The following is a 23,074-nucleotide window of genomic DNA, read 5'->3' as shown; positions in this document are numbered from 1 at the left end:
GTAAAAATGGTGCAACTTCAGTGATGTGGAACTGGTTTGGTGTTTGTCCGTCAGATACACGACAAAGCACGGTTTTTTGCAGAACATGCAAGCGGCCGTCGTTATTGTATTTGTCGGACTAAGATGCTCTTAAATCTGGGAGTAATCTGGGTCCTAAACTCCGTCTTTTTCAGGTCAAACACTGCAGCATCACTGAGAGTTAAAAAATCTCTAAATTCTTTCATCTTTAATAAAACGATCAGCGTTGCTGCTTTACCAAGTGTATCTATGAAGTTTAACTTCCAGGCATCCATGAAAACAAAATGTATTACATTTAATGGAGTTAGAAGTTAGCAGGAAGCTAGCAGAAGTTAGCTCGCTAGTTTCGCTAGTTACCTAAGCATGATATTGCATGTTCTGACTGAGAGATTTCTGAAAAAATTCAAACGTACAGCTCTGCTATCACTTCCAACATGAATGAAGACAGGAAACTAAACAGCAGTGACGTTTGTAGGGTTACTGAAGTTGGGCTAGCTGGTATATAATGATGTGCTACGTGATCGCTAGCGACACAGCTACGTTAGCATAACATAAACAGTGAAGTTGGAGGAGGAACACTACCACTTTTCCACTTATAAAAATTAATGTTAAGGTTCCTGATAGTTAGAGACAAATGCAATCGCATGGCAGGATGCTGTAAACGGACCAAACTTCAGTCAGGAGAACAACTAAGATAATCCATCCACAATACGAGGTTAGTTATTAATATACTGCAACAACATGGGAATAGAGCAGCTGCCAGAGAAATCAACATTTATGAATCAAAGGTACAGAAGTGGAGGAAGCAAGAAGAATGAGTTTAATAAAGTTTGATTTATCTGACTGCTTTGTTTCGCTTAATGTGCCTTATAATCCTGTGCACCTTATGGTCCGAAAAATACTTACTGCACACTGCAGTTTAATGTTGCAAAGCACCTCTTTTTAACTTCAGTGGATATTATACATGGTTATGCTCAGGATATGTCAGCCCATTTCTACTGGAAATGCCTTTTGGTTAAACTTTCAGCAAGGAATTTGCATTTGCACTGTTACATTTTTACAAAGCTTTAATGTACATAAAAACCAGCTTCTTGTTTAAGTGAAAATAAATGGAAGGTTGTCTTTTTGCGCTAGTAATGTTGTGGAGTTGTATTTTGTCTCGCATCAATTATATCGTCAGTTATATCATTATCGCAAATTTTCAAATATATTTGTTGTTCTTAGGGTTTCCAACCGTCCCTTAAAAAACGGAATCGTCCCGTATTTAGAAACAAAAGTACACGTCCCGTATTGAGCTAATAAGGGACGCACTTTGTCCCGTAATACAGTGAGAATCAAAAGTAGTCTATAACTTTTAATGGAATTAACACTTTGTTTGAAAACATAATTCCCAGCCCCTCTCCTGCTTTGTGACCAATGAGCTGACAGCACACTTATGACGAGTATGACAAGTCAGATTACCGCTCATCTCATTGGTTGAGGAAAGGTCGCTTACGGAGAAAATACCGGAAGACAACCGATGACCACAACAACAAGCATGGCCAACAGGGAAACAAACGCCGACACTGCGGTGCAAGTCTCGGACGGCACACTGTGCGTCCATAAAATGAAGGTTATAACAGAAAATCTGTCGCTCGCTCTCTCTGTCTTTCACTCACACAGACACACCACCACATCAACTTTGCTAAATTGCTAATGAAAAACATGATCAGGCAGCTGTGATTGAGTAACAGTGTAAATCCAACTATTTTCACGGTTGTTGTGGTCGTGATAATTTTGTGATGCCACATGGAAAAGGCTCGGATGAGCTTTCCAAAGTTCTACAAGTTGTGCCTCCATCGCTTGTGTCCAGATCACACGCTGCACAGCCGTGCTGCAACGTCTTTTTCACCGACGTTTACGTGTTTGCGCGTGAGCAGCTGCAGTGACACCCTCACGAGCGATTGATGATCGGGAGCTGGTCGTGAGGTGTTAATCGCTTCTCGTTACCCCACGTATACTACACGATGCACGATGAAGGCCAAAATCGGGCTGATCACCAAATCGGTCGCACGACTCAAAAATCGGCTCAAAATGGGCCAAAAATCGCACAGTGTGAGCCCAGCATTAGAGCAGCAATGTTTGTTCGCTCAGAGAAAGAAAAAAAAAAGGCTGCAAAAGTACAGGGAGGAATGGGAAAAGGAAAACACCTGGCTGGAAAAGTGCACTATAAAGCGCACTGCACTGTGTGCTGGCGCACTTTTTCCATAGGCATGCTTCTAGTGGTGGGCACATGAAGAACATGAGGGGCATGAAAGCTCGGGGAACCCTTTACCAATTTTTTGTCCGCCAGGCCACGGCAGAAGCAGATATGGTATGTAAACACTGGTTTGTTTTTTTTAAACCCTCTGGTTAAGGTTAATATGGGCATGTGCAGTGAATATCAGGGCTATGTGGCCAGAAGTGTAATAATATAATTTATTTTGTGTAATAAACAACTGCAAGGATAGATGATTACAACAAATAGATCACTAATACATAAAAGTAATACATAGATGAATAATGATGATGAGTTAAGATACGTAATCATGGGAACAAGTGGGTTTACAAACAGGAGCAGCTGATTAGCATTAGAAAAGCTGAAATAATACCTCAACTGAAGCCAACTGTACTAAATGCACTAAATGTGCACTGTTACAAGAATATTTTTCGTTCTATTGCTTTCTATTAATTTATATAATTTTAAGTTAAGTAGGACAGAGTTCTTTTAAAGAAAGATTTACTTATATTCTCAAAAGTTAAGCATGACAGGCTTCTGTTTAAGAAAGAGACCTGTTTTACTGTGTTAATGTTGTCATTGTGAGCTAAAAATAAATGGCTAAATGATCATTTGTTTCCCATATGGTCATATCACAAAGAATATGCATCTGCTTAAATCAAGTTCAAGTCAAATGGTTAAAAAATAATTTCACACACAAAAAAAGAGCTACCACACTGGGAAGGGTGAAGACAACTGGGTTGCCCGGCCCTGGCCACGAGGTGTCCCTTATTTATTTTTCAGGGAGTTGGCAACCCTAGTTGTTCTCCTGACTGAAGTTTGGTCCGTTTACAGCATCCTGCCATGCGATTGCATTTGTCTCTAACCATGAAGAACCTTCACGTTAACTTTTATAAGTGGAAAAGTGTTAGTGTTCGTCCTCCAGCTTCACTGTTTATGTTATGCTAACATAGCTGTGTCGCTAGCGATCACGTAGCACATCATTATATACCAGCTAGCCCAACTTCAGTAACCCTACAAACGTCACTGCTGTTTAGTTTCCTGTCTTCATTTATGTTGGAAGTGATAGCAGAGCTGTACGTTTGATTTTTTTCAGAAATCTCTCAGTCAGAACATGCAATATCATGCTTAGGTAACTAGCAAAACTAGCGAGCTAACTTCCGCTAGCTTCCTGCTAACTTCTAACTCCGTTAAATGTAATACATTTTGTTTTCATGGATGCCTGGAAGTTAAACTTTATAGTTACACCTGGTAAAGCAGCAATGCTGATCGTTTTATTAAAGATGAAAGAATTTAGACAGTTTTTAACTCTAAGTGATGCTGCAGTGTTGTTTGACCTGAAAAAGACGGAGTTTAGGACCCAGATTACTCCCAGATTTAAGAGCATCTTAGTCCGACAAATACGACAATAACAACGGCCGCTTGCATGTTCTGCAAAAAAATGTGCTTTGTTGTGTATCTGACGGACAAACACCAAACCAGTTCCACATCACTGAAGTTGCACCATTTTTACAAACCAATTCTGGTTCATCTGTTTCACTCAACAATCGGCCATGTGCGTATGAAAACAAAGGCACTGCGCACGCGCGTTTTACTCCCATTCTATCGCGATATTTCATTTTCCTATCGTTGCCTAACATTATACCGGTATTACCGTGAACGGTATAATATGGCCCAGCCCTACGTGGAGTACACAGTATTGTACGCAACATGGCCAATCCTCTCAGTGTCTCAGGGGTAATTTATCACGATTATTTTTCTTGCTGGTAAGTTTTCATTGGGGTGAAGACTTTACTGTAAAGTTGTAGGGCAAAGTGAAAAAGGCAAACTCACACAGAGACATACAGAGTGCATCTTTGCACTCTGCTGGCAGTGAAAGGTGGAAGAAGTGTGAAGTTCACACTTTGTCAGGTGTGCATAAAAACACATTTTGTTCCACAAAGGAGCAGCTTTGTCTGTTCTGTCAGCACGGGCAGACTAAGACTGCGAGACAGTGTCAAAAGTGTGTCTCATGACAAAAGGCTGTTCTGTTTGGCTGTTTAGGGCACGATACAGCAGTGTGTGTTTCTGAACTAGGATAATCTTGTTTGAGCCTCTGTGCAAAGTGTTATGTAAATGATATATGGATATATATGTTGTACCTTTATAGAAAAGTGTCCAGTTTGTGCATTACAACACATCAGTGACCTGTTCAGATGCTGTCAGGTTATTGGAAAGTGACTTAACATCCCATCATCTTTACCAGAGCACAGCTGCCCTAAAATATCGATGAAGACACGCTCAACTTTCTTACAAAACAAGCACAAAAGTGATATCACCAAATAGAGAAGTATTGCAGCTTGTATGTGTGTGTGTTTGCATGTGTGTGTGATTACACACTGACAATCTAGCACTTGGTAATTACCCTAGCTAGCTCAGTGGAAAAGTAGACTGAGAGCACACAGGATTAATCCTCCATGTTTGTTTATAATCACTGCTAATCTGTTAGCAGCGATTTGGATGAGCAGCTTGTGGGTGTGTGTTTGTGTGCTTGTGTGTGCGTGCCTGTTGTGCATGTGTATGTTGTCAGTGTGTGGTAATGATGTTTACAGGGAGAGAAGATCAAGGACTTGGATAGCTATCAGAGTGTCGCCATGGCATTGTCCTCTATATGCTATCCAAATGAGCATCTCCGTACGAACGGCGGAGAATGGCACAAGACCAGGAGAGCGCTCCCGAACAAACACAAACATAGGCAGGACTATAAAAACTCATTTACCACGCAAAGACACCGAGAAAGATTCACACCGAGACCCATTTTGTGCTGATTAAGTGCATCGCACAGGGAATTCGCCCTGAAATGCAAAAACAAACAAACAAGAGGAAGAGGCCGGGAATCGATAGTCTCAAACTTGAAAATAACAGTTTGATGTTTCAATAAAACGCAAAGGTGATCAAATGAAACACGGCCTCCTGATTAGAGAGTAATGCTGTATGATGAGGAGCTTTATGGAGAATTATGGACGGGGTAGAGGCAGTTTGAATTATGTGTGCTGTAGTTTTTGACTCCAATGAAGTCACAATCCCAGTCTACGGGAAAGCTGACGATACACTCTAAACAATGATAACTGTGCCACTCAGCAGCTTCAGGTACTTCTAGTACTTCATCTCTCCCTGTTATAATATTCCCATCATTTAAACAGTAACAAACTAAATGCATTTTATTAAGATAATATTTACAAGCACACTTGCTCATCCTTTCCCAGAATTACAAACTGCTCAAAAATGGAAAGCACCTTTTCACTTTTATAATCATTTTGTTTTCTCTTTTACTTCTATGAGTCTAATTTCATTATTGTAAATTAATCTTACAATTCTTTTATGTTACCCATATCTGCAAAATGCTGCAAAATAACCTCCGAATGCTAAAAAAGAAAAGACTGCTGCAACAAAGGCTGCGCTCTCTGCTTTAAGGCACGGCGTTGAAAGAAAAAAATTCTGTAAAAAGGAAAGCTATTATATGTCATTACATATACATATCCATATTTTCCTCATGTGAAGATGAAACGGAAAAGGTAGGAGAGGAGGGCGTTTTATTTCTGCATTTTTCTGTCTTTTTATTTATTTTATGTTCACTTTGTACTTTGCACCATGAATAGTTTGAAAAGTCAATATAATGTTAAAAAATTCTACCTATTGTAAAACATCTAAAAGGAGAAGCTTTGAATTATCCCTGCTGTTCATTACTGTCTATGTTTACGACTGACATCACTGCACAATCATGAATCTGCTCCACCACACATTGTATGACCTGTGTGTTTGCAATAATGGGTCTACAGGGGAAGGACCACATATAGGTTAATGTGGAGGTGAAATATGGGTAAATTTACATACATTTTAAAGGAAACATATGCAATATATTAGCAATAACATTTACTCACTCGTTACCATCAATGACAAAGACTCACTAGCAGCTGATGTGATGCAGAGTTCACCAAGTCCATGCTTGTCTATATTTTTTCCTCTTTTTTTGGCCATATACACTACATCCTGCCTTAGGGCACAAGTATGAAAGTGTGTGTTTTTACATTACCCCGTGCAGGTGTGGCAAACAACAGGCAACAACAACAACTGGATATTATCCACAGAAAACATAATCAACCAAATTATAATGCTCGAGTCGATGCACGCACCCAATTTTTATCCTGACTGGCAGCAACGTACAATAGATGAAAAATAAATAAATAAAATCCAGAGCATAAACAGAGCTTTAAAGAAAGATCAAATGTGGAGAGAAAAAATGACCCGCTGAGGCAAGATAATCATTGGAGTTGTTTGTATTACCAGTGAGCAAACAATGCTCGTATCATCGGCCATGACTTCGCATGCACAGTGCAGTGCGTTAACAATGTATCGCATTTAATGTGACAGTTTTGTTGGAGTGCTCCTCGCGTTACACAGCTGACACTGAGCAACAGCAAAATGGGGCACCGATTTACGATAACAGTGCGTTTCTTTATTTCTGGTGGCTCAAGCTGCACATATTGTATCACAGTTGTTTAGTGTCGCAAACACACACACCCTCCATTATATGGAGTCCCACTTGGGGGCAGCAGAGATTTAGACGCCTTTTGCAGCTTCACTAGAGAAGCCTCTATTCTCACCCCGTCCACAGCCCATTTTTCAACTCTGTCTCTGTGGGGATGAACCATATTTCTTCCATTCATGCATCTCCTATTGACACCCATGTATATTAATGATATATAAGGCATGATTTATGTTGCTGGCCACAAAAGTAAATGCAGTTTATAGAAATATGGATGTGGCGAGGAATAAGTTGCACTTTGCTGAAAGTTCGTTTTATTTTTTTCCCTTCTTCTCCCGTTTCGTTTTATGACAATGTGTACATCCCAAAGGAGCACCTCGTACAAAGAGACAAATAAGCAGACATTTGATATAAATACTCTTCAGCTGCTATATTTTCCAAGCAGAAATCGCAGATATACGTTAAATACAGAACCGTGCGGCAGGAGGGAACAAGGCAGCGACGGCAGTTCTAACTATTCATTTTTCTAAAGATATTCTGCCCTGGAATGAGTCACTCGGTTGTATAATATGGTGAGGTCAAGCGTACGGTTCCTTTGTGGTGGAATGAAAACGGCACATTAGGTATGAATTACTTTGCTTCTCCGCAGGTTAGTGAGCTGTGGGGTTAAAATGCAACAACAGGGGAAACAAAAAGAATGGGAGCCAAATTTGTTTGATGTCCTGTACAATTAAACGACAAACTCCCCTGCACCACGTATCCTTTCAGCATCTCAGAAATCCAGATTTCAAGGTTTGAAATAGCGCTGCGCCCCTCAATCCGCCTCAAACCTTCAACATCGCATTTCTGTACTTCTGCAACAGACGGTAAAACGCTACAGTCTCTTTCCTTAAAGGCATTCATTTCAGGTGAGCAAAGTTGGCAGCGGGGTGGATTTCTTTCATCAGAGCTCAGCATAAAGGCATCAGGTATAATGTGCCAGCTCACTCTTTTAGAGGATCTTTGTGTGTTCTTTCAGGCAGAGTTGCAGCATGAGCTGTTACCTTCTACCTGGGTGCCGCTGAAATGATTCAAATTTTAGAAAATAGGATCATTGCTGCTGGCATTCAGATACTCTGCCAAGGTTTTTTTTGTGTCAAAGTCAAAAAAAGGGGGCCTTCACAGGAGAAACAGGCTTTTCTGCCTGCTATTATACACCCCACTAACTGCACTTAGGACAAGAAAGCTATAACTCAGACAATTCACCATGCTCATGTGGACCTTCATTGTAGTCTTGCTGTCTGAGCTTTTTATAAAACATATGTTGAATACATGTCTGGGAAAACCCCCACTGTGTGTAATTATTATGGGCATAGATCTGGATCAGTATATACTGAAACAGTCATCTGTACTGACTGAAAAATGAGGACAACTTTAGAAAGCACCATTCCATGTTGGGGATGTCTTGGTGCTCATTTCCATACACTGTTAAGTAGCAAACAAACATGATGTACTTTTCTCCTCCAAATTTTAGCCAAGAAGGGAATAAAGGCATTGTATTCCTTCTCATTCTGCGAGGCTCCTTGTCATGAGTTGTGCGTGCGTTGCTGAATTATCACTCAAATACACATTTTTATGCCCATACCGCTGTTAAGCACCGCTAATCTCTCAGCAGGATAGAAGAGGGAAAGAATCTTGTTCCCTTTGTTACCAGCAAGCAAGATAGAGTATAAAAAAAGGCAGGGATGGAGATGGGTGTGTGTCTCTCTGTGGCCTATTAAGGGCTATTGTTCTGTCTTATCTACTGAAGACAGCCTGTACTGTCACCGCCTGCTCTGGCAGGTCTTGTTTATTTGTTTTCGATCCACTGGGGGCCCAGTTCTTGGTCCTGGGGCCACAGGTTAACATGTACGGCTTCCAAATCAAGGTAGGCCTGCTGGCTCTAGTAAAACATCTTGGAATGAAAGGAGGAGCAGTTGGCAAGAAACGATTATTCTGTTTCTGCCCGTGTTTGAAGTGGAAAGCATTAAATTGTCTTAGATGGGCACTGAGTTGTTTTGGATTTCTTGGTATATGTTTAGTTTCTACACTCAAATAGCTTAAACTTTGTAAAAGAACAACTCAAAGGGAGCTAAAAACTAGATCTAGTTTCAAAAAACTAAAAAGAAAAAAAAAAAAAAAACTTACCTAACTCAGTGAGGCAGAGTTAAAAAAATACCAAATAAAATATTAAATTTGATTTTGTCACAAAATGCGAATTCATTTTTTCACATATGGTCCATTTGTGCTCACTGGATTTCAGCTTCTCCAACATGATCTGCACATTTTCTTTTGCTTGTTTTTTCAATTTTAACAGAAAGACGAATTGGCATAGATGCAAAGTATTTGCCATTATGCAGTAAGACACATTTATATTTGATTCGTTAACGAACAGCCTTCACTTGTCTGCACTGTACTCACAACCATTGCACTCAAAAGACCTTCACCATCAGCACAATCAACAAAGTCATCATCCATTTCAAAGAATGGAATAAGATGCTTTTCACCATGCCTATAAAAAAGAAAACTTGGTTCCTGCAGCCTGGAGGAGGTTTTCCTCACTGACCGTAAACCCAAGCAATCTCTTTATGCATCTGGATTACTTTGCTCTCCCCCAAATATGCTTGCAATTGTCATTGATTGAGCCATACTGTATCAGCAAGTTGAGTTGGGAAAAACTTTAAAAGTACTCCAGAAGAGCACTTTAAAAATGGAAAGAAAGACCGGCTACTTGGATGCAAAATATAAAGAAATGAGGAGTGACTTGAGCCTGTTCACAGTATTCTAGCATGCTTTCTTTTCCTTCTTTTTAGCCTTGTTTGAGATACTGAGATGGGTAAATTGCTTATAAATTCCATATTAGAGCCTAATCTCACAAATGGCAGCAGGGTCATTTACTTTATTTTGACGTTTATAGAAAAACATCTGAAAGGTCCAGGTTCAGCAGCTGGGTTCTAAAATGCTGATAAAAAGGTCCAAAAACTAGGAATTCATTCATTCAATACATCCGAATAATGCTATGTATTTCCCTCTATCAGAGTGTTTCATTCATTCAGTGAGTGGTCCAGTGAACAACGCCAAGAGGAGTAATGAGCATCCAAACTCCTGACAGCACCTACTGAATTAAATTCAGCATTTTTAAAAATCAAGGAGCTCCATCATGTAACACTGTCATCTCTGGGAAACCCAACTCTTCTACAAGCTTTGCATTAAATGACCACTTCACAGAATCAAACACCCCACACGGCAATTTTATGGAACATTTGCCATTATGACCACTGATTCTGTCAAACGGAGTATCTATTTTACCATGCAAATCTATTCTTAGAGACGATACAGAACAGGAAAGAGAGAATGACATAAAGACAGACTGAGGAAAAAAGAAGGTCTTAAAGTCAGAGAGTGAGGTGAAGTGAAACAGATGGAAGAAGGGAGATGGAGAAGAAAAGAGACAGAAAGAACTGATGGGAAGTGGTGCAGGCCCTGACTTCTATTGAAGGCTAGGATTGGCCCTGGCAAGGAGGGATAAGAGGGAAATAATTATCCGGCCTGCTGAAGCATGACAGCCCCTTCTTGGGACTGCAGAGAGACAGACTGAGCATTATGTCAAAGATTGGCCATGTCACTGGCAGAGACACCTTTTGACAGACAGTGGCGTCTGAAGTTTCAGCTGATGGTAAAAACCTACCGCAACAGGCAGCTGGATACCTGTCTGATTGATGGGGTTACATCTGGAGGACATAAGGATGTAATCACTAAACTAAGTTTACTAACTACACATACTCCTTTATGTTCCTGTTTCTGTGCCAATTTAAAAGCTGTGCAATGATTACATGCTTTCAGAGTGACTGTATTTAACCCAACTTTAACCATCTACTGAACAGCAGTTTAACAGATAGTCATCGTTTTTATTATTGGCATCAATTCTCTTTTCTGAAAACAAATCATCCTGAGAGCAACGCGACGGAGCACTATTTCAGAGCCTTAACTCGAGTATGCATCGAAATGTCTTGCACGCTTTCATCCACATCTTTGAGTCCTCTCACATATGTCCTGGCCAAGAGTCTTTTATGAGCACTCAGCCACCTCCAACCTAGAGCCCCCTGGGATTCCTTTTTTTCCCTACAGGCGAAAGAATAGAAACCAATCAAGGAAAAGATGGCTTTGCTTCCAGCCAAAATCAGTTTGTGTGAAGGTATTGGTAGGTACAGAAAGGGAGAGGGAAATGAGGAAAAAACCAAACTGAGGTCTGGCGTAACCTGTGTGACCACAGAATGGATCCTGAAAACGGCCTTTAACATATCTCGTTTCTCATTGCTCGTCTGATCTTATTCTCACAAACTTTTGCACTGTTCTGGAATCAGTCATTGCACTCTGTGGTTTTGTCAAAGTAATGCAATGAGTATGTACACAAAAATCTCTGGCTGAATAAAGAAAAAAAAGAGTAGGAGGTGAATATACATTACAATTTCTGGGCCACTAATAGCTATGATTTGGATGTAATGACTGATTGGACCAAGTGGGATCAAATCTGTTCCAGTGTGGGCCAGTTGGTGTCGACAGTCGGGAGATAAAATCATACAGCATGTGGAGTTTAATGATTGTAATCATTTGCCTTCTGATCCAGCCACTGCCAGGCATTCCCATTAAGATTAGTTTAAACATGTTCGACAGGTGTGAGAGGCACAAATAATGCTAATTAACCAAAACTGTCTAATATGCCAAGCAAACACAAAAACTGTGCAATGTGTCGTGACTGAGAGGACTATTTTAGAGGGGCTCCACCGCCCTACAATTAAAGATTTTCTTTGATTTTTCCTCAGTAAAGTAGAAAAAACAAGCAAAGCATTTTTTCATGAAACTCATTTTGTGATTTGCTAACATTTTGTGACAAGTTTCTCTTCTTGTGGGACTTTTGGGGATCTCTAGTGACACGTCTTTACCACTTTTTCTACTCTGTCATTCAGGATGTGATTCTTTCTCTCTTTTCTCTCTCTGTTGTTAAATATAAGAATCAAACACATTTAACTGTAGACAGACCAATGTAAACACCACAGCAGATCTTACTATTAACCATCTCATTTCTTGGGGTTAAATGACTGGATCAACGTACAGTACTGCGCAAAGCTCTTGAGCGGCCCCTAATTTCTTTATATTCTCCTTCCAAGGAACCAGACGGTCTTACACTTTTTAAAAGTTCTCAAAGGCTTTATGGAGGTCTCCAAATTCTTTCTTTGGATATTGTACCTGACCATTTTCAGAGGGATGTTTTTTGTTTTTCACCAATCTGTGAACCATTCAAGCATAAAAAACGAATCTAAATCAAGGGAACCGGTGTTTTGTCTACAATCTGAAATTGTATCTTTGGACACTTTGTTACTAAAAGCCTGTTGCAAGAACATGTAATTTGTTCCCATTTTTTTTTTAGATGAATCTATGACAGATAGCAAAAATAACAGGCATAAAATAGTAATTTTGTACCAATAACATGCTAGCTATTAGACCTGAGAGATGCATCTGGCCATTCAGTTGATCCGTCTACTTTTCAATGAAGCCTCATCAGAAAAGGTCTGAGTTGAACGGTGACTGTAAAGAAGCCATTAAGAAAAGGCTGAGGTATGAGAGGTACAACAGTGAGTGTGAGGGAGTTAGCTGTAAACACTGGTTCATGGCTGCATTTCAGCCAGTGGTGTTGGTGATCCTGTCAAAATCGATGGATTTATGAAAACAGAAATACACCGTCAATTTTTCAGCAACCATGCAAAACCATCTGGAAAGCTTCCACTTGTACAATTGCTGATATATTAACTTGCTTTTGTCTTACATAATGTATTTATATGTAAGATTGCACATGTTTTAATAAATGGCTGTACAAGGAACAAGGAATACTGTAAAACTACAAGTGCAACTGTGTACAATCCAAGTACTTCTGGATTTACTACTTATGTCCTTTTTTTTCTAAGAGACATTCAGTTAATAAGTAATAGTGACCAAAGGCCAAGTGTCCACCGAGCTCCAGGAAACATCACTTCAATAAGAAGAGATATTATTCCATAATTTATTTCAATATTTTTGCACTTTACACGACTGAATATTTAAATATAAATATGCTACACATGTAGCTGTTGTTCGTGTCATGTTGCAATTGTCTGTTTGTCTATTCTGTTTCTACTGAGACCAAAGAAAATTCAAGCCTAATTCCTTGCACATGTACACAAACTTGACCAATGCATTCTGATTCTGAAGACAAAAAAAAAGAAGAAAAAAAAAAAGGCTAGATCAAGAGTTTCCTGGATGCAGTTAGGTGATGGTTATCACCTGTACCAACATTTAAGAAGCTTTAAATAAAGATGTCACTGTGTAACTGAAGCTTTATTCTTATTCTTAGCTACTAAACCATCACAATGATTATGTGACCCTTTCACCTCCCCTCAGATTTATAAGCAGAATGAATATCTAGTATTCATGGAAATCAAATTTCAAATTTAAGAGAGACTCTCACAACTTATCAGACACAAAAAGTTATAAAAAACAAAACTGTATTTTCTATGAAATACATCCCAACAATACACTGTGAACTCATTCAGCTGTCATTTACATTATTATGATTCACACACACAAAAATAAGCTTTCATCTTGACAGAGTTTGAGTTTAAGACCAAACATTTCAGTGCCTTAGGCCAAACAGAATGTGTTTGTGAAGTTGTATTTGGTAAAGTATGTAATCTTATCCACGCTGCTGTGTTACAGAGACAACTCTAGCATTTTATTTGAGTACATGGGTATAATAGAGTGGGGAAAATTATGAATAACTGCTCCCACAACAACACCTATAACTTTGATAATGTACACATTTTATGAATAGTGTCACAGAGTTTATGTGTATTTGTCTTTAAATGCACTTCAAGTACATGAAAACCCAGAAGGTGCCTCTGAAGGTCAGCTTTACAAAATATACTTCCTCTTTGTCATGCAGATAGGAGCAGGGAGCTGATGTTGCTGGCTTAGAGGTGCGGACGGGGAAAAACTTTGTTGTTGAAAGCTATGAAGGACAGGTTAAGATACTCTGAAAGCACTGGATAGTTCTAATGAAGCAGGAGTTGAGCAGTAAGCATGTTACTCCACATTCTTTTACGCTGCCAGTTAATCCTTTTAAACAACCGAGAAGGATGAAAGTCTCACTTAAGAATCTCCGGTGCAAAAACCACCACAGCAGACCTTGTAAAGAAGCACATTTTTTTTTGTAAAAAGCCAGGATAGCATTTTGAAGAACCTTAAAAATGTGAACGAACATTAAACATTAGCACAGTTTTAAAATGTTCACGCGTTTAGACGTGACTTTATCTGGAACACGTTTTGGGCTAGAGGAGCTTGATTAGACTAGGAATGCATACTTAGTTTCTGAATGTGTTTCAACGAATTCATACGGTGGGCCAATGTTACATTAAAGGGACGAGTACTCAAATCGTCACAGTGAACAGACAAATCTGATCCGAGTGGCACTAAGGTCATGCTAGGGTCGTCATGATACCAGAATTTCAAGCTCGATAATGACGACTCAATATTACTTTTGATTCCTCAGAGACCTATTGAGTGGAAATCACAAATGTTAATGTGGCCAAGTTAACATTTATGATAACTATTCAATACTTCAATCTTGTTTAAACGAGAGCTTTACTGGTCTCTGAGAATAACTTAAAGTGTTATTTAGCGTTATGAATGTCAGAGGAGGGGCTGTGTGTCTGCAAGTCTGCAGGTGTTGTGCGAAGTTGTGGATCAGCTGGAGGAGGCAAAAATGGTGTCGTTAGTACTGATACTGCTACAAACGAGTATCTCATCTGATAGTAATTTTTTGCATTGATTGGTGTCAGAGTATCGACTGATTCTGGGTCAGCTGTATAAGTATTTATTTTATTCCACAAAATTTCTCTTCTTCTTAGACCTTGACAACCTCACAGCAGCAGAGGCTGGAGCAGCACTGCATGTAGGCTGAGAGTAGAAATGATCCCATTGGCAGCAAAAGTCATTCACTACAGGCCCTAAAGCTTACTGCGGTGAGTGAAAGCAATCCAGAAGGCATTTTTAACAGCAATGTTTGGGAGACCTTTTAGAGCCATCTATGAAAATATGTCACACTCAGAGGGAGAAAAAAAAACATGAATTTGGAAACGATGGTAGACACGAGATTTAATAATAGTAAAATGAAGGGATTTGATAATTAGTTATGAAGGCCCTAAGACCATGTTCCACTTTCTATACAGTCACCATACAAATTGCAAACTCTTCCAGGCTATAGGTTTCGGGACCTTTGAACAACCTTTTCAATCCAATCCTAATGTTGACATAATCAGGATTAAAATCCTTTTATATATTTGTGCACACTGAAGATTACACGGAGAGAAAAAGGAAAGAACAGTTACGAGGCAACAGAGATGCCATGCATGACGCAAGGCGAGGAGAGACCGACCTCTGTGGTGAGCGGGAGGTTTGTCAGATGTCAGTGAGGGATGTAGAACTCATCTCCTGCTGTTCACCTCAGGGTATCAGAGAGCCCCGAACTGACACATGCACACGTACACACTGTAAACCTATCAGCAGGTGCACCAACATGCACACACAAACCATTTTGGTGTGAATTAGACTCAACAATAGGAGCCAGTGTAGGGCAGGCATATTATTCATCCCCGGAGGGTGTCGTGCTACTGCTGACAGGCAGACATAAATATTCCTCAACCCCTTGAACAAGGGTTAATGGCTGTCCATCACGCAGCAACGACACATACAAAGCTACACGGGCCTGGTGCGCACACACAGTGTAACCACTTTCACTGGAATAGCAAGGTCATTTGGAGATTTAAAAAAAAAACAAACTAAACAACAACTTGGAAGACAAGAACGCAAATGATGAAAGCAGGAATATTATTCTTATTCTTTGCCAGACACACAGATTGGTATACATCACTGACCTTTACTCGTGAAATATGTATTGAAATTTGCATAAGTGCATAGACATATGGTAGGATGGATACTTTTTTGCAAAGTCAGGCTGAAGCTTTAAAAAGTTGAGTACTGGTGTGTGTCTGTTGTGCTCTACTCTGCTCAGAGCAAGAATTATTTTATTAAACTGAAGAAATGCATAATAGTTTGGGGAATGGCATACATAATCACCTAAGAGACTGGGTACAACACACCAGGAGTTGAATATAAAAGAGCCAACATTTCCCGCTTTGTTCCTAATGCTGCACGGCCAATCAGAATTAATTTATTCTAATGTATGCACACAGAAGGTCAATTATCCAAATGATTCCAGTTCAGATAGCACCTGATCTTGGGAGCCAATGAGCCATCGAGAGGGCAGATGGGTGTGCTTTGCAAGGCAAATCATCGCCCAAACTCTCATCTTTAGTCACCTCCCCACCATTTACGTGTCCGACAGAGCAGGCCTGACTGCTCGCTTTCAGTGAAGTGCATTCCACTATAAACAACTTAACAAAAAAGTAACAGAGCAGATGACTTCTAAGTAAACATTGGTGTAAACAAATAGTTAACACTAATGCTCAAAAATGCTCAACAGGTAATCCTGGTGTGGAAGTTAGCCGGACAACTCGGAGGACAGTCAGTTAAACAGAACAAAGCGCTTACACACACGCGCACACACACGCACACACACACACACACACACACACACACACACACACACTGAGCACAGGAGAGAAGAGTGATTGTAAATGAGACCAAACACAGAATAATCTTCAGGTTAAAAGACTGTAAGCTTGATTTTGCTGTAATAATTTCCAAGACTCTGCATAGTTAGAAAAAAAAGAAACAAAGTCTTTTTTTTTTTAAAGTGGAATAACTGCTCTTAAACAAGCTGACAGGGAAGGGAAAAAGATTTTTACAGAACTTCTCTAGTGTTCATTCAGGACTTCACATTCCTCCCCCTCACAATTAAGTGGCACCGCAACTACAATTTTCACCTTAACGCATCTTACAAGTACTACACCAACGCAGCGCAAGTTTTCTTCCTAATAATTGATTCTAAGAATACATAAGCACAAACCGTACCTAAGCTGTGAAAGAATGGAAGGGCAGCCAATTAAGCAAGGGGCAGGTGAATATGGTGTAGAGTGAGAATTTAGTATATGAAAGCAGCTACGTGCACCAAAAGGATGGCATATTAGATCCCTAGAACATACTTAGAGAGAACAGTATAGTAGTTGCACTGACGTCAAAGTTCATATGTCCTTTTATAAATGCCAAAATCGAGAGAAAAGCTTAATGAAAAGCAAGCCTCTGCATACAGTACAGAACTCCTTCCAACAAACCCACTTATTCATTCATCATTCTTGTCAATGACCAAATCACAGCAGCTAATGAATGGAGATGACGATTTCTCTACGGCACTCAGCCCCAGCTAAATGAGTAATTCAGAAATTGATAGAATAGACCCAATTTGCTCTCTATTCCAGCTTTCTCTCCTTCCCAACCCCTGTGGCTGCAACAAGGTCTGGGAAAGTGGGTGCTAAATTGCCAGGAACATCCAAACCTGGTCGAAACAGATGGGCACAATCAGGGTTTAAGGAAGCCAGACACAGATACACACACTGATTGGGCATGTTAGCAACCCCAGCTCATGCCTTTTATTCTCCTGCACTGAGAGCTCTTACATAAAAAATTCCCATGTCCTGAAGTCTCATCAAATAGAGATGTGGCCTGTTCACATATGCAAATGCAAAGGATTTCTCGTGTGTCTTAGAGGAAGGGAGGGGGTGGGGGCAACCAATGGCTTTATGGCTGACATTTTGCCATGCATACTTTGATGGAGTTCAGGAGAACGGTGCAGCATATCAATTAGCCATTAATGGTTTGCTCAGGTATTAAAGGGATCAGAGAAACCAATAAAAGCCTGGGGAGAGAAGGAAGATGCAGAGTAGATTTCAGATCAATGAAAGTCTTGTCTGGGGGCCTTGTGAATAACAGGAAGGCCATATAATGTGACCTTTGAACTTCAAGTGCAAGCTAATGTGTTACAGGTTTGGGAGCAAACAAGAAATTGATTACAATGATCTATTTTACTTTCACAGTCATCAACTTTATATATTCATATTTATACACGCAGTATTGTTATGCCTGTGTATGTTTAAATGCCTTATTAGAGCAGGTAGTTGTACTGCCCTCTACTGGAAGAGAATACAATTGTTCTGCCCGTTACTCGCCCCGATCGCTTAGAGTACTAATCAGGTGGAACCAGATAATCTTCCACAGCACACCTGATCATTTCTCACACCTGTGTGCCATGGCACAGTGGCTGGGATACACTAAACTAGAGCAATGATGCTGGAGAAGACTAGCTGTGACCTGTGCTGTTAGACCAGCAGAAGGAGAATGATCTGAAGAATGAAGCTAGGTCTGATTTCTATTCAGTTTCAATGTTCACCTTATAAAGTGCTTGCAGCTGAAATGATGAGGGACAAAATCTGTGCTGCTTTTTATGTGAAAAATCTGAAAGTTATTTGAAACAAATATGTGGCTGAATGAGACAAACACAGTGAAAATGTTCTGAAGTCTCAGTGTTCCCCTGTGTGTTGACACAGACTGTGTGCACACAAAAGACTCACTACCAGTTATCCATTTATTTATTTATTGTTTGTTTTTGGCACTTCATTAGATCAAAAATAGTGTTGCCATTTTTGTTATTTGTGTGCTGTAATTTTTTATGAAAAACACCTCTTAATCTTTTGAGTTTGGTATATAGCGGGGCGGTGTGGACACCCAAGTTTGTGAATGCAATAAGTCAAGAACGAGGAAACGCAGAATTTTCAAATCAATGACATGGCTGCATCTACTGAAAATCTCTGTAAGGTTTAAATCTCATAATTAATTATACTTGTGGCAAACAAACAAACAAGACAAAACAAAAAAACAGTTGAAAGTTGATCTCAATACTCTTTCTGCAAAGTGCTCCACTTGTAGGTTGCTTTGCTTTCATCCTTCTGTCCAGTTCATCCTACATAAACTTGTCTGTTTAAATATGGAAACTGTGCCGCTCGTCTATCATTTCAACATCTAGTTCTTTCATTTGAATGTTTTGGGCTATCTTGCTGACCTGATATTCTGTCTTTCCTCCTGCAGTGTTGGCCTAATAATGAAACAGAGGTTGTTGTACTATTTGATATTGGGGTTGGTTGTGTTTTAACTAGTGCTGTCAAAATTATCGCGTTAATTGTTAAGATCAACGCGAAATGTTTAATGCATTAAAAAAATTTAACGCTGATTTTGTTTTTTTATTAATTTCCTGTAATCTAAGACCTTTAAATTCATGAGCACCTCTGGAGGAGGGGGCAACAGTGTGCTATGCTGGCGTTTGGCCTGACAGAAATGATTAGAAGAAGAAGAAGAAGTGACACCATGCTACTATCTAGCTAACACTAGCTAACACACGCAAGCATGGACGAGGGCGGACTTTTGGGTGGAAAGTTTCTCTTTAAGAAGTTGCCTGATGGCTTGTTGGACAAAACGAGAGTAAGATGCACAATTTGCAACGCTGAATTCAAGTACCACAGAAGCAGTTCATCACTGGCGTATCACCTGAGAGCAAAACACCCAACTGAATCCACCTCTACGGGACCTCGCCAGTCTACGCTTCAGGAGTATGGTGCTTGTGGACGAATAACAAAAAATGTGAGAGAAAAGGTAACCAATTCCTTGGTTGTTTGGATAGCTAAAAACTGCCGACCAGTTAGCATAGTAGAAGATGATGGACTGAGAGAAGTCATTCGTGCTGCATCAGGAGATGAGTGTTACAATCTGCCCTCGAGAGGAACCATTGTGTCGAGACTGCACACTTTGTATGGGGACCAGAGGGCTCAGCAGTCCAGCAAGCTTGTGCAAGTAAGGAATGTCGCTCTCACCGGAGACCACTGGACTTCGGTGAACAACGATAATTACTTAAAATATAAAGAATAAAAAAATGTAATTGGAGCCAGGCTATTAATAAAGTAATTGAGATTAATCGCAATTAATAACAGAAAATTGTGAGATTAGTTAGTTTATTTTTTTTAATCTATTGACAGCACTAGTTTTAACTTAACTTTAATATGCCAACTTATCCTGAGTGTATCCTGTCCCCTCACTCAAAGCTGGGAAAGACTCCACAAGCCTGTTTAAAAGCTGTGTAAGAATGACATGTTTAATGTTGTGACCTCTTACCTGGAGGCGCTAATGCTAGTTGATGTGCAATAATCGCAAAACAGGGCTGTCACAGACTCAACATGTAGCTGAATCAAGGAAAGCCTTAATATTATACTGCTGATAAATAAACCATCAACAGGCATTGAAACTGGGAGTTTGAATAGCAATATCAAACTTTCAAGATAATCTATTACAATCTAATAACTAGATTACAATATCTGTTGTTATGCATCTTTTAGGCTTAAATGAAAAAAACATGCAAGGGCTGAAAGTTCCAGAGCACCTGCTTAAATTGTTCTTGTAATGAGAGTGCTTTGTTCAATACACTTTCCACTGACTCAGTGTAGTTCACTGTAATTACTCCATCTCACACTGGTGTGTTTATTTAAATATAAGCCTTATTCATTATAGCTTATGATACTTGGTAAGGATTAATTGTTGGTGTTATGAACAAATGCCAGAGGCAAAAGCAAACCTGTACCTTTAAGGAAACACAGTTAAGGTGTGATTAGATTTTAGTTACCATCCACTACTCTTAAGCATGTTCACTGGTGTGTCACAGCTTAGTAATGATGGGTTACTCATGTCCTACCATTCACTATGGGCTACTGCAAATACACTGTGTCCACTTTGACTAGCATTGCAGATCTAGTCACTCCTATAGCAAACACACTAGTAATGGTAAATGGCCTGTATTTGTATAGCGCTTTACTAGTCCCTAAGGACCCCAAAGCGCTTCACACAACCAGTCATCCACCCATGAATGAAATAGTCAAAGTGAGGTTTTTTTTTCTTGGTCCCACATCTCATTCATTCTGCCACCCACTGTAATAAAACTCCATTTAATTCATTTTTTGCCATGCCATAAATCCTACCAGCGGCACCTTTAAAATCACCAGCGCATTCCCCACTCCTGCCGTCAGCCAACCAGTGAGTGAGGCGCCACGCTCGCCTCCTGTCTCCACTGCTGCAGATAAAGTCTTTCACTTTCTTAAGAATAAACAGGAACACTCCCATCTTACCACTCTATCAACCCACTGTCCCATATACCAGTCAACCACAGATGGTTCCCACTAGTCTGTATATGTGTGTGTGTATGTGTGGCACAAAGTGAATGGAAGTCTTCTTCGGGAAGATGAGCTTCAGTGATTACAGGCTGCGACAGTTTTCTAATTATTCTGTCAAACATCAATCCTGCGGGCTGATGCAGGCCGTCCTGTGGCCTGATGGACAATGTAATCACTGCTAGAACTCCTCTCCCAGCCCCACTCCTCCACCCATTTTACCACCCTCTACACACTACATACACAATCCCTCCTTTTCTTCTCATCCTTTGCGCTTTCTCACTTTCCATTTGGTTGCTCTTTTCACGCCGACTCGCTTTTACTCATTTTCTCCCAGTACTCCTCACTATGCTTGCTACAACAAATAAACAAAGAATGAGTGTCATACAGCTGTTGAAATGACAATCTGTTGTAGGTAAGGAAACAAGCACACAACAAAAGCCTAATGAAAAAAAATATCAGTGGATCAATAGCGAGTGCATCCCTTTGGGATTCAGATAGTTATATTTTTCAATGGCATTTGATTCAATTCATTTAAAACCAGGTATGTTAGTGCTTTGTACCCTCTCGTTTAATGCTAACCAAAAATACACAGTGCAAGGTCCATGAGTAGTATTTGGACAATGACGCAATTTTTGTAGTTTTCTCTCTGCACACCAGCACAGTGGATTTCAAACAGTCAAGATGTGACTGAAATATAGACTGATTCAAGGGGTTTAACTAACACAGTGCATTAACAGTTTATGAATACAATCACTGTGGTGTAGTGTGCCATTTTCAGAGGCTCAAAAGTATTTGGACAGATTAACGTTTTAAATATGAGGTATGCTTGTAACAACAAATCATTTGCAGTCATTTTATTTTAATTACTGTACAGTACTCTTTTTTGGTAACTACTGTTCATGATGTAAATGTAAAAAACTATGTTTCTGTTCTGTGTCCTGTTTGCTTGTGTATGTGTTTTTCTTGCTGCTGTTACAACCAATTTTCCCCTTGTGGGACAATTAAAGGATTATTCTATTCTATTCTATTAATGAGCACCTGTAGTCTAGAGCCCATGAACATCGCCAAATGCCATTTTTACTCCATTGAGATGCTCTTCCAGTCTGTTACTGCAGCTACTTTCAGGTGCTGCTTATATGTGGGTCTCTCTGGCTTTAGTTTCCTCTGTAGTAACTGAAATATTTGATCTGTTGGGTTGAGATCAAGTGACTGACTTTGTCATGAAGAACATCGCTTTTTTTGTTGCCTTGAGCAGCTCGCTGATTGCTTTTGTGGTATGCTTTTGCTCTTGCTCTTGACTCCTCTCCCTTAGCTTCCCTGCTTAGCCTCTTGTGTCCTTGTCTAGTCTCGTGTTTTTTATTACTTTTCCCTGGAACACTCTCTCACAGTCTGTTCTCTAAAACCTAAAAGAGGAATTATGGATTTGATCAACTGGTCCCTAAATGCAATTGACACCCCTTTCTCAACGAGAAGTTTGAGCTCGGGTGAGCCTGAGTGATGAAGATATCTAACTATCTATTCGGAACCATGGTAACAGGGCTCTTGCTGATCGGAGCTGGCTTGGCCCTGACTTATCGAAGAATTAAGAAAGCGGAACTGGCTGTTCAAACCCCCACAAGGCTGCCCGCTGGGATTGAAACGATGGGACGAGGCGTGAGTTTCTCAAAACGGGCTCATTGAGTGCAGCACGGATAAGATCTTGGAGAAGCTTACGGCTGCCGTGAATACTCAGAATAAGATCTCTGAGTGCAGACTGGATTACATCTTGGAGGGGTTCGCTCGGAATAACATCACAGAGCGCAAGTTTGATAACATCACGGAGAAGCTCGCGGCTCTCCAACGGGAGATTGAGAGACCAGTGTTGGACTGTTAGAACTGCTTTGAAATTCATATGAGCTGTTCGCACTAAAGTAAAAAACACCATCACTTCATGCGGAGACCCTTTCGGCGCCAGCTGCGGTCGCAAGGCTGGAGCCGAACAAAAACACCCTGATAATG

The 23,074-nt window shown here is 40.1% G+C and overlaps 1 protein-coding gene across 1 annotated transcript in view; it reads right to left on the bottom strand.

Annotated features, from left to right (window-relative positions):
* suclg2 (succinate-CoA ligase GDP-forming subunit beta) overlaps window positions 1-23,074 on the bottom strand; it is a 102,819-nt gene that overhangs the window by 10,786 nt on the left and 68,959 nt on the right. The window lies entirely within an intron of this gene.

Source organism: Aulonocara sp. 'chitande type north' Nkhata Bay, linkage group LG5 (genome assembly GCF_057382095.1).
Source record: "Aulonocara sp. 'chitande type north' Nkhata Bay isolate Kocher_YH1m ecotype deep benthic linkage group LG5, A_spYH_male_GT1.1, whole genome shotgun sequence".
Lineage (NCBI taxonomy): Eukaryota > Metazoa > Chordata > Actinopteri > Cichliformes > Cichlidae > Aulonocara > Aulonocara sp. 'chitande type north' Nkhata Bay.
This window is presented reverse-complemented; position numbering and strand designations above follow the sequence as displayed.